This window comes from Scyliorhinus canicula, chromosome 12 (assembly GCF_902713615.1).
Source record: "Scyliorhinus canicula chromosome 12, sScyCan1.1, whole genome shotgun sequence".
In the NCBI taxonomy this organism is placed as follows: Eukaryota; Metazoa; Chordata; class Chondrichthyes; order Carcharhiniformes; family Scyliorhinidae; genus Scyliorhinus; species Scyliorhinus canicula.
This window is the reverse complement of record NC_052157.1, coordinates 65,963,509-65,978,517: the sequence shown is the minus strand read 5'-3', so window position 1 is coordinate 65,978,517 and position 15,009 is coordinate 65,963,509.

The following is a 15,009-nucleotide window of genomic DNA, read 5'->3' as shown; positions in this document are numbered from 1 at the left end:
TTCCTTCTTCCCCCCCTTCCTTCCTCGTTAGTGGGGGGGGTGCGGCGTTGGAGGGGGGTAGGGGTGGTGAAGGGGGTAGGGGTGGTGAAGGGGGTAGGGGTGGTGAAGGGGGTAGGGGTGGTGAAGTGGGCAGGGGTGGTGAAGGGGGTAGGGGTGGTGAGGGGAGGTTGGGGTAGGGGCAGCGGCGTGCAGAGAGGGGGGGACTGATGCCCGGGGCCAACGCACCGTCGCCCCCCTCTGCACGCCGCTGCCCCTACCCCAACCCCCTCCCCTCACCACCCCTACCCCCGTCACCACCCCTACCCCCTTCACCACCCCTACACCACTCCAACGCCGCACCCCCCGCCCACCCCCTACTAACGCCGCACCCCCCCCCCCCCACTAACGGAGGAAGGAAGGGGGGAGGAGGAAGGAGGGGGGACGGAGGAAGGGGGGGGGGGAGGAGGAAGGGGGGGGAGGAGGAAGAGGGGGGGGAGGAGGAAGGGGGGAGGAAGGAAGGGGGGGGACGATCGGAGGAAGGAAGGGGGGGACGGAGGAAGGAAGGAGGGGGGACGGAGGAAGGAAGGGGGGGGAGGAGGAAGGAAGGGGGGGACGGAGGAAGGAAGGGGGGGGGAGGAGGAAGGAGGGGGAGGAGGAGGAGAGAGGGGGGGTGGGGGTACCGGCCTTCAGAGGGAGGGGGACGGGGTGTGGGTACCGGCGTTGAGGGGGGATCCGGCGTTGAGTGGGGGGGACCCGGCGTTGAGGGGGGGGGGGACCCGGCGTTAAGGGGGGGGGTTGCGGCGTTGCGAGAGATGGGGGGCGGCGTTGGAGGGGGGTAGGGGTGGTGGGGGAGGGTGGGTAGGGCGTTGGAGGAAGGTAGGGGTGGTGAGGGGGGGGGGTGGCTTGGGGTAGGGGCAGTGGCGTACAGAGGGGGGGGGCGACGGTGCGTTGGCCGGGCATCCGTCGCCCCCACCTCTCTGCCCGCCGCTACCCCCCAAAACCCCCCCGATGCCGCAACCCACTCCCCCGATGCCGAACCCACTCCCCCCGATGCCGCAACCCACTCCCCCGATGCCGCAACCCCCCGATGCCGCAACCCACCCCCCCGATGCCGCAACCCCCCGATGGCCGCAACCCACCCCCCCGATGCCGCAACCCACTCCCCCGATGCCGCAACCCACTCCCCCGATGCCGCAACCCACTCCCCCGATGCCGCAACCCCCCGATGCCGCAACCCACCCCCCCGATGCCGCAACCCCCCGATGGCCGCAACCCACCCCCCCCCCCGATGGCCGCAACTCCCCCCCCCGATGCCGCAACCCCCCGATGGCCGCAACCCACCCCCCGAATGCCCCCCCGATGGCCGCAACCCACCCCCCCGATGCCGCAACCCCCGATGCCGCAACCCACCCCCCGATGCCGCAACCCACTCCCCCCCCGATGCCCCCCATGCCGCAACCCACCCCCCCGATGCCGCAACCCACTCCCCCCCCCATGCCGCAACCCACTACCCCCCCCATGCCGCAACCCACTCCCCCCCCCATGCCGCAACCCACTCCCCCCCCATGCCGCAACCCACTCCCCCCCCCCCGATGCCGCAACCCACCCCCCCCCCCCCCCGATGCCACAACCCACCCCTGACACTGAACGGCGTCAACCATCATCAATGGTTGACGCCGTTTTTAAATCAACTGTGATTTTCGCCGACGTGACCCGTGGCCACGTCGGCGGGACTTCGGCCCATCCGGGCCGGAGATTTAAGGTCAGTGCAAAAAAAATGAAATCCCGCCGGCGCCAGCTGTTTTCACAGGCTGCCGGCGGGATTTGCACAACGCCGGTTTTTTACCGGCGGGAGAATTCGAAAACCTGCGGGAGCGGAAATAACGCCGCTTCCCGCCAATTCTCCGACCCTGCGTGGGGTCGGAGAATTTCGCCCCTTGTGTGAACAATATCCGGAATATTCCAAGCAACTGAGACAATTGTCAGGAGAATTGCATAAAAATTTAGGAGAAGCAAAATGGCCACTGGTGGAAAACTAATGCATTAAAATTGGGTATAAAATTGACAAGAGAAATGAATAGTTAAAACAGCCAATGTCATAAAAAAAAAGAGGAAGGCACATATGGGAAAAGATCCAAGTCATTAGGCTATCCGCCTTGAATCTGTATATTAATCCATGTGAGTTTAAGCTTAAGTGGGATAAGGTGCTGTCAGGGACTGCGGAGTTCCCAAATCTTATCTCCCAGAATTCTGACATAATAAACTGCTTTGTTACTGATACTCAGGCCTTGGTGTGAATATTTTCACCCCTAACATTTAGTGTAAGTCTGGAAGGATTTGCTGAGCTGGACTCCGCTCGAGCCGGTGAACAAGATGAGTTGTCAAACCTTTGTCCACCAAAAATTAGAATCACTTGGCAAGGCGGACAGACGGTGAGGTAACATCCAATAAATCTGGTATCAAGGCCAAATGAGTAAAAAAGTCAGTTTAAAAATTTTTCTTTGGTTTTTGAAGAGCAAAATACTCTGGTTAAAAAAAACAATGATCAAAGATGGGCGTGATTTCTGTGGAACAGAAAAATGGTGAGATACACAGAAGTACAGATAACGGCAATCTAGCAAAAGACATCACAAAACTGCCAACAATTACGGCTAACGACTGTCCCGGAATGTCTCAAGGAGAGAAAAAATAATCAAATTAAGTGAAATCCAAAAGATCAGAAAGGGGCTAAAACACTCAATTAGTTTTGTTCAGGAATATCTGAGGATGACTAACCCCCCCTCCCAAAACGAAAAAATGGGGTGGGAAATCAATACAAGGTTACGGTTACAAACTTAACAATGGGTACATGTCGAGAATAACTTCAGATCGTTTCAAGCCGTCCAGATAAATTCGGCAATAATTCAACTCATTTGAAATAAAAGAAAAATAAACATCCAGTAATGTCTCTTTCCAAAAACCGGTTAAATAACGAACATTGAAAATTGAAAAAAGGATGGATAATGTCCAAGGTCGCATAGCGGACGGAGATGGCATCATGCCAAGTTCTCCACCACTTTCGATTCTGTACAAAAATTTAACCATTTCAGCAAGCAGGCCATCTGCACAAAGAAATATACATCTCTAAGAATAGCTAATGCCTCTATAATTAATCAGTGGAAATTGACTTAAATGGAATGACACAGATAAAGTTTTCGAAGGAGAATGAAAAATTTTGTTCAGTATTTTAATTGAGCTCCATTTTAGAGAAAGAGTGAGAGGGTTGGAGTGAGAGAGAGCCAGAGACAGAGAGAGAGATTGATAGAAACAGCGAAAGTTGAGAGAGCGAAAGACAGCGAGTCAGGGAGAGACAGAGATGGGGAGGGGTAGTTCGATAAAGAGAAGGAGCGACAAGAGTTCCAGAGACAGACAGAGTTACGTAGAGATAGACAGAGAGAGAGGGGGAGTTTTAGGCATCTATAGAGAGAGTTTTAGGCATCTAAACTTTGTTCTGAACTATTCACTGTCTCTGTATTCAGACTTTGACTTCAGATCTTGACTTTTAAAAGTTTTGTTACGAGCTGTGATTATTTGAAAGCTTCAAATTGTCTAGGCATTGCCTTTAAAGATTATAGTTTGAGTACAGTTAACAATTTTTTCTTTTCAAAGGCTATCATATTGGCATTTCCAGGGTAATTTTGATACACAGGGAATTTTAATCAGGGTGAAAAATCACGTATGTAAGAATAAGAAAATATTAGTTTTATGGTGTTCAGTGGAGGTTAGGATAGTTGAAATACAGATGACAAATATGATCAAGCCGGTGTTTCATTAGTTCAGGGTTAAAACTTCCCTGACACTAATAATCATCAGTAGGGTGAAACTAACCTGTCTCACAACGCAGATGTTTTAATTATGAGATTGCAGAATTACTTATAAACAACAGATGGGTAAATGAAATATGTCCATGATCAACGCAAAATTGGTTCACTCAAGAGTTTCAATAACATAGTGTTCCCTGAAAGACTTGATAACGGGAATTTGGCAGCACTCCAACTTTTACTCCCAGTCCATTTGAGTGAAAAATATAAAAACAAGTTTCGAGATGCAAATGGCATCATTCCAATTTATCCACCCACTATACGCCCCTTTTTGTCTCTGCAAGAAAATGAACCCTTTCAACAAGCTTTTGTGTGTAATCCAGAAAATGTCTTGACACTCCCATGCTGGGTTTGCCTGTGAGCTTTTAAATCCCTTTTAATTCTGATAAAGTAATGAACAGTCCACACAGCTGAAGATGCATTTTAATTGGAACTTACAAATCTTAAGTTTTGAATTTTCACCCTCTTAACGACCCAGACCTGACCATGTTCACAGATGGAAGCACTTCCATCTGTGAAAGGGGGGAGCGGTTATCAGGATATGCTATAGTCAACCAGGATAGGGAGACAGTAGAATCAGCAGCATTTGAAACTCCATTCTCGGCCCAGCAAGCAGAATTGGTTGCACTAATACGCGCATGCGCACTAGGAGCAGGCAAAAAAGTAAATATTTATACAGACTCCAGATATGCTTTTGGAGTTGTACATGATTTTAGACAATTATGGAAGAACAGAGGATTCTTAACATCCGCTGGCACCCCAATTTCCCATCAGCAGCTAGTAACCCAATTACTCCAAACTCTTATGCTCCCAGAAAAGGTAGCCATGATGTGGAGATGCCGGCGTTGGACTGGGGTGAGCACAGTAAGAAGTCTTACAACACCAGGTTAAAGTCCAACAGGTTTGTTTCAAACACGAGCTTTCGGAGCACAGCTCCTTCTTCAGGTGAATGAAGAAGGAGCTGTGCTCCGAAAGCTCGTGTTTGAAACAAACCTGTTGGACTTTAACCTGGTGTTGTAAGACTTCTTACTGTGCCCAGAAAAGGTAGCAGTGATAAAATGTACTGCCCATACGAAAGGAAAAACTCCAGTAGATGAAGGCCGACCACCAAGCAAAAGAAGCCTCAAAGTCAAAAGCCGTGGTAGTGCCTAAAATGATGAGCCAGACTAAAAGCTCAAAGAGCAAGTCTCCCTCTGAAAAACCTATGCCGACCATTACTGATGTAATACAGCTACAGGAGGACGCTCCTGCTAGCGATAAAAAGTAATGGGAAGAATTGGGATGTACATATGATAAAGAAAATAAGCTGTGGGTCACCCCAGCAGGGCAGACATGTATGCCCGATGCTTTGGCAGCCTGGGTGGCGGAATGTGTACATTTTGCAACTCACTGTGGTGCTCGCGCTACAGGTGATATATTGTTAAAAACCTGGTGGCATCCCAGACTGCAGGAGATAGCCCAACGATTCAGCAATCGCTGCTTGATATGTCAGCACTATAACCCTGGGAAGGCTGTCCCCTGCGAGCAGGGGAAAACACCATTGCCCGAGGGTCCCTTTGAGACCCTGCAACTGGACTACATTGAGTTGGAAAGATGCCAGTGTTATAAGCATGTATTAGTGATTGTTGATGTGTTTAGTAAATGGATAGAGGCCTATCCTACTGTAGATAATAAGGCTTCAACTGTAGTAAAAGTTCTTATGCGTGAAATTGTACCAAGATTTGGAATTCCATATCGTCTAAGCTCTGTCCCTCACTTTGTGGGACAGATCAATAAAGAATTCTGCACTCAACTGGGAATTAAACAGCAGTTACACTGCACCTACAGACCCCAAGCAGCTGGGATAGTGGAAAGAGCTAACCAGACTCTAAAAACCAAACTTGCTAAGCTACAAGTAGAGACCGGAGCCACCTGGCTCAAACTTTTACCTATTGCACTTTTTCAGATCAGAACCACCCCTGCGGGAAAGACTCGATTGAGCCCCGTTGAAATCTTGTACAGAAGACCCCTTCGCACCCCCTGGGACTGTCATACATCCCGAGACATTCAGTTCCACCACATGACTGCAGAAATGGCTAATTATATAATAGCCTTGACTAAAGTCTTAAAGAGTCTCCACTTGCGAGTACGTGCCACGCAAGAGGAAGTGCCATCCTTAGCTAGCTCCGATATTATACAACCGGGAGATCATGTGATGATCCACAATTGGACACGGAAGGGGTTGGAACCACGTTGGGAAGGACCGTTCCAAGTTCTCTGAACCACCCCCACAGCATTCAAAGTTGAAGGACGTAATGCATGGATCCACATGCACCATTGTAAACTTATAAAGTTTGCATGATCACTAACTCTCATTTTAAAGTTCTAGGTACATGTGGCTGATCGTTCGACTACAGGATGAGGCTGCCTTTTGTCCTCGTGATCCTCGCTAGCACACTACTGTGTGAGACCGCTCGAGACCGGCGATGTAGACCCAGCGGAAGGATTCTGCACCTTTATCGTGAGGACACCTTTAGCTGTGCCAACAGCACCACAGATGAGACCTTGTGGACGACGACCCTGGTAGATACCTGCACCGCCATCATTCATCAAGACGAGCAGAAGCCTCGATTCCTGACTACCCGCGGATCCCTGACCTGCGATCGCTACGCTTGCCGGTGGGACTACCGGTGTACGAGGAAAGGCGACTACCAATGTACAAGGAAAGGCAGGCCATGAGTTCCTGCAGATAAGACTATCCATACTAAGACTATCCATACTAACCCGCCTACCAGGAGGAAGCGGGCAACGCACCATGTGACTGCAAATTCATTCCTGTTTATGTCTTATACTTATGCAAAGAAATTGAATGTCTCTTCTTGTTGGGTATGTACGCATGTGCCCAGCCATGCCCATGGGGTATTCCTTTGGTCCCTCTTTCCTATTTGATCGAGGAGGTCGCAGAATGGGCTTTGCGACGTAATCACACCGATTCTAATAATGATACACAAGATATGATAGATTCAATATGAACAGGTTTCAAGGATGGTGGTGGCCGAAGTTTAATGTAACCCGTCAGCCGCCCTACCTGATCCTCCCCAAGTATGCTAAATTTCCAAAAGGCAGTATATGTTTGAAAAAGGATCATGCCAATGGGACCCACCCGGTAGGTACCAGCCAATGTAACCAGACCCTGATTTGGCAACCACCCATAACTAATCTTACACAAAAAGGTTTGTTCACCTTTAATTGGTCAGCAGACGAGTGGCGGCCCCTGGAGGGGGAACCGACTAGAATCATGATGACGGATGCCAAGGGGAACTTGACCTCGTACAATGATACCTATTTTATATGCGGACATGAAGCATATCCCTGGTTGCAGGAAAATTGGTCGGGTTCTTGCTATATGGGCTTTGTAGTCCCTGGCATCAGCCATTATACAGATCTATCCCAATATCCCCATGCCCGAACCACTAGGTCCCTTGTGCCTTGGGAGGTGATAGCTACTGTCCTTTGGCCGCAGTTCGGCAGGATTAGATCTCTCCAAAAAGACACCAAGCTCCGGGATATATTGGAGCAGGTGGCCAATGATACCGCGGAAGGACTCAGTGAGCTCAGCGCAGAGTTAGTAGCTGTTCGGACGGTTGCCTTACAGAACCGCATGGCTCTAGACTACCTCCTCGCCAGTAAGGGAGGTACATGTGCTGTAGTGGGTTCTGAGTGCTGTACTTATATCCCTGATAGCTCGGAGAACATTACTCACCTAGTGGACCACATTAGGGATGGGGTAAAGAGACTCCACCAGACCTCCTCAGACGACTGGTGGGGATGGCTATGGTCTAGTTCCTGGACCACCTATCTGTTTCATGGGTTTATTATCTTTATCGTTATTTGCCTTTTGCTATGTATCATTGTAACCTGTGTTAAATACTTATGTAATCGTTTAGGCGCCTCTGTGATGCCACAGATGCTGCAGCGGCTTCCCCAGTTAGAGAAGCAGGACTTAGTAGGTGCCGAAAATGTGTATGAGGACGTAGAACCAAAGGATGATTACCTGGAGGAATTCCTCAGACTCTCAAGGATAAGTCCCTGAGGGCTGTGTGATCATGGAATGATCAAAGGGGGGAATGAGAATGTGAAGCAAGGGTTAATAGCCAGAAAGAGCCAGAATGACCGGGATACATTAGTGGAAAATTACAAATTAGAATAATGTGTCATTGAAGCCATTGAAGGAGAATGAATTTGCTCAGAGTAGAGGAATGTGTTATTGAAGCCATTGAAGGATGCTCAGAGAAGGGAGTGATATTTGAAGTCGTGAGCCGACTCATGACTATAAGCCAAACAGCCTTGAGAAACAAGGTGCATGGCCGGATGACAGGATATGAAATGTGGGAGCCGCTTGCAACTCTAGCTAACATTTATTAATTAAGCTAAAACTGCTACATTATCATGTGCCAATAGATAACCTCAAAGTCTGTAAAATCATGTACTGGAACTATTGTAATAACCAAACTATGCTTTGAAGTGTGGGCAAGCTCAAGTGAATGTAAGAGACAACCCCTTAAAAAAAACATATAAAAGAGGGGTGCTTTGAGCAAGACTTTGGCACTCTCAGAGGTGTTTCTTTGGAATACCTAGAGAGCGGCCCCGATCGTAATAAAGAATATTCTGAAGTACGGACGTGTTCGAGATCGTTTCTTCCGGACTGAGAGAAGTGAATTAGAGACGCATTCACAGGTGCAGGCAGTTAAAATGAATGTGCTACTGCGATTTCTGTTCCTATTTCAGTGCCTGCTGGTCTTTTTACCAAAATCCTTCTTCAAGGAGGTGGATAAATTGATCAGCTTGTTTATTTTTTGGAGGAAAGGTGGCCAGGATTAGGAGGGTGGTGTTGCAGAGAGGATGACAGGCAAGGGGGCTAAGCCTCCCAAACTTGCTGTACTATTACTGGGCGGCGAATGTGGAGATGGTGCGGGGTTGGGTGGGTGGTGGAGTCCCAATGATTCAGAAGGAGGAGGGCTTGTGTAGGGGGTCGAGGTTATAGGCGCTGGCAACTCACGATGGCATCGGGTAATTATTCGGTGAGTCCGGTGGTGGTGGCCACTTTGAAGATCTGGAGGCAGTTACGGCAACATTTTAAGCTGGGTGCCGGGTCAGGGGGGATGCCTCCTTTGTATACCTGGAGGTGGATGGAGTATATTTATTTGTGTTTTGGATTTAATTTTCAGGGGCATCCTTCAGTTTAATTAACATGCCATTCCCATAGTGTTCCAAATTGTGCACCCGGAGAAGTTCATTTATACCGTTCTCCCCTGCATATCATTCCCACTAGGAGGGTGTGGTTATCATTTGCAAACGGAACGCGACTGACCAACGTCCATTCCCTTCGGCGTTCAAGAACTTGGTGGGCCCTTTTTATCCAAGCCTTCAATTGATCATTGCTCACCCAATTAGGTACTAACTTGTGCATCCAGCTGGAGTAGGTTGGCCTGGAGGCTTTGCATCAAGTGTGTTGCATACATATATGTCTGCACTCTGCACTTTCTGTGAGAAATTACTCTAATCAATCAACTCATTAATTGTCTGATATGGCTGCAACTGTTTAAGTTCCTTCCACACTAATTGATTGACGCGCTGACTGAGGTCTATCGTCGTTCCGGCATCCTGGTAAATGTCCTTAACTGCAGCTCTCATTTGCCCTTTCATAACCTCAATCTCTTCACTTATTTCTGCCATGTCAAGGGTATTGACAATTGAAACCCCTGCCCCTTATCCTCCAACTGCTAGTTCCACTATGTCTCTCTGTTGTCGCTTACTTGTTTCCAATCCACTCCCTGATCATAGCAATAGGCTGGTAAGTATAGGTTGGTGAGTATAATCATAACTTTTACATGTTCACATCCTGGTACAATCGTCACTGATTCATCAATGGGGGGTCAGGACTAACCCGTGTCCCATAGTGTGGGTAGTGATATGCTCATCACATTCAGGTCTGGGGGTCGTCCTTGGGCATGTGATTGTATCCAAGCCAGGGCATATGGTTGTATCCAAGCCAGGACCCGTCGGTGTCACGGTGGTGGTGGTAGGTTTCTGTCTGGTCCCAACCTTTATCTGGTGGGGTCCTTGCTTCCAACAATATCCCACCTGATTCTCGGGCTCCTGTGCTGATTGGTTGCTTACCTCAGTTCCCTGGTACAAAACTGGCAATCTGTCACATATCCTGTCATGATTAGGTGCCTAGCAGGGATATTTACTGTGAATCTCCAGACGGTCTGCTATAATTTTATATTTCGCAATAGGGCAATTTGGTCATCGAGGGCATTTAATGTTTTCTGATCGGTCATTTTAAAAACCATGCCATATTGCCTGGGGGAAAAGATCCTGCATCACAGCTTTCCATATCACCAGTAATTCCCTTGACCCTAGGTTTCCAACAAATATAGGGCGTAGGTATTTTAGAATTGCAAGTCATTCGTATAAGCTATCCCGTAGGAATGTATAGAGTCCCATCATAATAAAAACCTATACCACCCTTGCGTCTCTCTTGACATTTACAGCATTCCGATGCACCCGAGTGACATTAGTATACATGTGATCATTGGGCTTTGTCTGTGTCCATGCCGAGAAGGTCGATGTTGATGGTTCCAACCAGAAATGAAGTGGGACCCCACAGTGTGTTGGCAATAGAATTCTGTAGGTATACACAAATGCCTTCCAGCGCTCAGTTAGTATTATATCATTCGCATTATCTCTAATCCTTTCTCATCTGCATCCTCTCCGTGCCTTTGTCTGTTCCTGTGCTGTAATTTCCTTTGTTCTTTGTTCTTGTTCATATCCTGTGTCACCCTGGTGGCTCATCTACAAATCCTAGTTATCCGGTTTTAAAGGATCTCATCTCAGGACACCCCTCTTAAGCTAGTTTACTTGCTAGTGTGGTGGCTCCCCTCCTGGGGCCGATCTATATCTCCCCCCTGAATGCTGCATTCCTTTCTCTTTCTCGTGTGTTCCCCACCTCCTCTCCATGCGCTCTTCCTCTTCCTGCACTCTGCTGCTCTCGCCCCCTCCTTTCTGGGTCCTGGTTCTACCATTGAAAGTGAGGCAGTACAGTCCCGTGTATTGTCCTAGCTCGTTCGGTCGTTTGACTCAGCGATGGGTTTGTTGCTGTCTTCCCAGCCCGTGTTTGTGGATGAATCTGTCTGCGTCCACAGGCAGTGAAATAGTATTCCCTGCCCAGGAAAGTCACCCAGAACTTGGCTGGGGACAGCATTGTAAATTTGACACTTGTAAAGGGCTGCGTTGGCCCTGTTGAACTCTGACCGGCTTGGCCAGGTCTGCCTCAATGTCTTGGTACACCCAGATTGAATGTCCCTCCCAGTTGCAGAATTTTGTCTGCATAGCCCAGTTCAAGATATTTTCCCAGTCCTGGTAACGGTGCAGCTTTGCAAGGATGGACCTTGGCTTTTCCCTAGCTTTGGACTTTGGCCAGAGTGATCTGTGGGCTCTGTGTATTTCTGGGGGTCTTGGGGAACTGTCTCGTCCCACCAGGTTACCCAGCATTTGGGCCATGTACTCCGTGGGGTTCCTGTCCTCAGTCCCCTCATGTAGGCCCACTATGCAGCGGTTCTGGCGTCGCAAGCAATTTTCCTGGTCCTCGACCTTCCCCTTTAGTGTCCTTTGTGCCGCCACCAAACTTGCTACCTCTGTTCCTAAAGCATTGATCCGGTCACTCTGATTGGTCAAGGCTTTCTCCAGCTCCTTGATTGTAGAGTCCTGTGTCTCCAGCTGCCTCTTCACCTTTTTGAGGGCCACCTGAAGGGTGATCAGTTCCTCTGCCACAGCCACCTTCACCGTTGCCCTCATGTCAACCTCAATGGCCTCCTTGAGCTCTTGGAGCTCCTGTGAGGACTTACCTCTATCTGCTGGTCAGAGGGGGAGGAGCTCTGCATGTGGCCTGGCGACCCGCCTCGCTAAGGTGTGGCTGGGTAATTGTTGTCCCTCATGTTTTACGTCTCCTTGTCTTTCCTATCCTGGCTTTTGTTGTTGGCTCTGCCATCTTTTTTGACCTCTGGAATTGCTGCCGCTTGGCATGGCTTGTCTTGGGGGGGGGGGGGGGGGGGGGGTTCCTCCGGTTTTTAGTGTGTTATTTTCAGTTTAAAGTGCCTGATTCCAGGTTTTCAGGAGGAGAGCCACCTTTTGTGCATCCGCTCAGCACATTCCCATCATCGGGAGTCTCAAAAGACCATAACTTTTACTTTTTTTTAAAACGTGGAGGGGTGGAGTCACAGGACTGCTAATTAGTTTTGACAACACAAAAAAATTATTAAACGTGAAAGTTTGGATGATACTATAATACTTCCTTCCTCCCCCTTCGTTTAACAAATACGCACATGGCGGGATTTTCTGGTCTCCTCACTGTGTTTCTCAGTGACGTACCATTCGCTGGCACTGTGATTTTCTCTTTACTTGCCAATGCTATTTCTTATTGAAACCACCCTATGCCGCCAGAAAACCCTCGGGCGGGGTTGTGCTGCCAGTGGGAAAAGAGAATCGCGATGGCCGGAGAATTCCAACCACAGATTTTAAGATTAACAGACTACAAAATACATCTGAAGCTACAATGGTCTCAATATCACAAATTCCCTTTAAGAACACATTGGCTGTGCTCAATACACTCCATTCTGAGCCAAAGTAAATGTGGATTTCTCCTCAAAATCGCTCCGGATGATTGCCATGTGAGAGTTTCCAAACTCCACTCCAAAAAAAATACTTTCAAATCTTCTTTCACAACAATGCTTTCCATCAGTGGTGTGCATTCCAAAATCCAGTCCACGTTTTCTAAATGATTCTTTGAAACAAAGTTTCCACAACAGTTTTAACACAATCCAGGTTTTATAATTCAATTTTCAGGATTTCTTTGCCTTGACTGGATTTTATTGGTTTATAAACATGTGTAACGAGGTACAGTGAAAAATATTGTACTGCATGCAGCTCAAACAGATCATTCCGTACATGAAAAGAATATACATAAGAGGGCAGATATAAAATACACAATGTAAATACAAAGACACGGGCATTGAGTAAAGCATACAGGAGTGTAGTACTACTCAGTAGAGGCGATGTATGAAGAGATCAGATCAGTCCATAAGAGAGTCATTTCGGAGTCTGATAACAATGGGGAAGGACTTCCGGTGGCGGCCATGGAGGAGTAGGTCGCGCATTTGATAGCTCCCGCCTGTAACGGACATTTGGACGTTTTTCCCCCGTTTTGTTTCGGATTTTATGGGATAAATTGGTGAAAAGTGAAACAGTAAGGAGAAATCCCCCTCCGGTGTATGGAGAATTTGACCAGAAGTGGCCTTGTGAGAAGACAAAGTCCTGTGAGGTAGACGCAAGCAGAGCTGGTAACATGGGACAGCATGGCGAGGCAGCAGGGCCGTGGGGAAACGACACAGTGGTCGACGGATCAGCTGGTGAAGTTTTTCGAGGATTGCTTCGCGAAGCTGAAGATGGACACGCTGGGCCCGATTAAGGCTTCGATTGATCAAGTGGTTCAGAATCAGTAAACCTACAGGAGAGCGATCCAGGAGGTGGAACAAAAGTTGTCCAAGCACGAGGAATATATAACCGTGCTGGAAAACAAGGTGGGGATGATGAATGGCCGCCAGAAAAGAATGCAGGAGAAGCTGGAGGACCTGGAGAATAGGTTCAGGAGACAGAATCTCAGAATTGTTGATATCCCTGAAAGCAGTGAGGGATTGGATGCGAGGGCTTATGTGATGGACATGTTGGAGAAGTTGATGGGGACTGAGGCGTTCCATAGGCCCTTGGAAGTGGATAGAGCGCACAGAGGCCTCGCGATGAAGCTCCGAGCAAACGAGTCGCCGAGGGCCATGGTGGTACGTTTTCACCGTTTCATGGACAAGGAACACATTTTGCGGTGGGCCAAGAAAGAACGGAGCAGCAAGTGGGAGAACTGTGAATTGCGCATCTATCAGGACCTGGGAGCGGATTTGGCCAATAGGCGAGCTGGATTCAATTGGACAAAAACGACCCTTTTTAAGAAGGGAGTGAAGTTCGGGATGTTGTACCTAGCCTGTGGGTGACACATGAGGAACGGGACTTCTACTTTGAAACGCCAGACAAAGTATTTAAAGAAATGAAGATGGAGGTGAATTAAAAGACACTGAAGCCTTGGAGAAGTACAGTGGCGGCGATTTGTGGTGCTGGATTGTATAAATTTAAGTAGCTCTATGTGAAATAATGGGCTGTATGGATGGTTAAAGGTTACTTTGTATCCAGGGTCCCAGGTTCGATTCCGGCTTGGGTCACTGTCTGTGTGGAGACTGCACATCCTCCCTGTGTGTGCGTGGGTTTCCTCCGGGTGCTCCGGTTTCCTCCCACAGTCCAAAGATGTGCAAGTTAGGTGGATTGGACATGATAAATTGCCCTTAGTGCTGGGTGGGGTTACTGGGCTATGGGGATAGGGTGGAGGTGTTAACCTTGGGTAGGGTGCTCTTTCCAGGAGCTGGTGCAGACTCGATGGGCCGAATGGCCTCTTTCTGCACTGTAAATTCTATGAATAATAATTCTATGAATTGCAGGAACCTTGTTTAGGGGGTGGGTGGGGGGGGGGGGGGGGGGGGGCTTTGAATTTGGTTCTGCTTTTGGGTCACTTTTTCTAAAGTGACTGTTTCTTCACTGTTTTTTCTGATGTTTGTTTACTGAGGAATGTGATGCTTTTAAAATGTTCATTCATGTGGGGGAAAAGAAGAGAGAACAATAGGGAGACTGACTGCTTGGTGCCAGGGGCCGGAGCTACCAAGTCAGCATGGGTCAGCTGACTCTCAGAAGTATAGTGGGGGGTGAGCAGTTGTTAAGCTGGAGCTTGACTTGGGGGATTGGGTGTCTGGTGTTGTTGCTAGGGGCGGAGGAAGGGAGTGGGAGGGAGTTGCTTTGCTGACGGGGGGAACTGTTACTAGGGGACAAATGGGAGGTCAGGAACGGCGACTGCCCGAGTGGGGACTCGAGGAAGCGAAGGGCGCGAGCTCGAGGCCGGCCTAAAAAGGGTGATGGCTAGTCGGCAGGGGGGGTTTGGTGTTGGAAGCCTCCCATCCAGGCTGATCACATGGAACGTGAGAGGACTGAATGGGCCGGTCAAGAGGACTCGTGTGTTTGTGCATTTGAGGGAGCT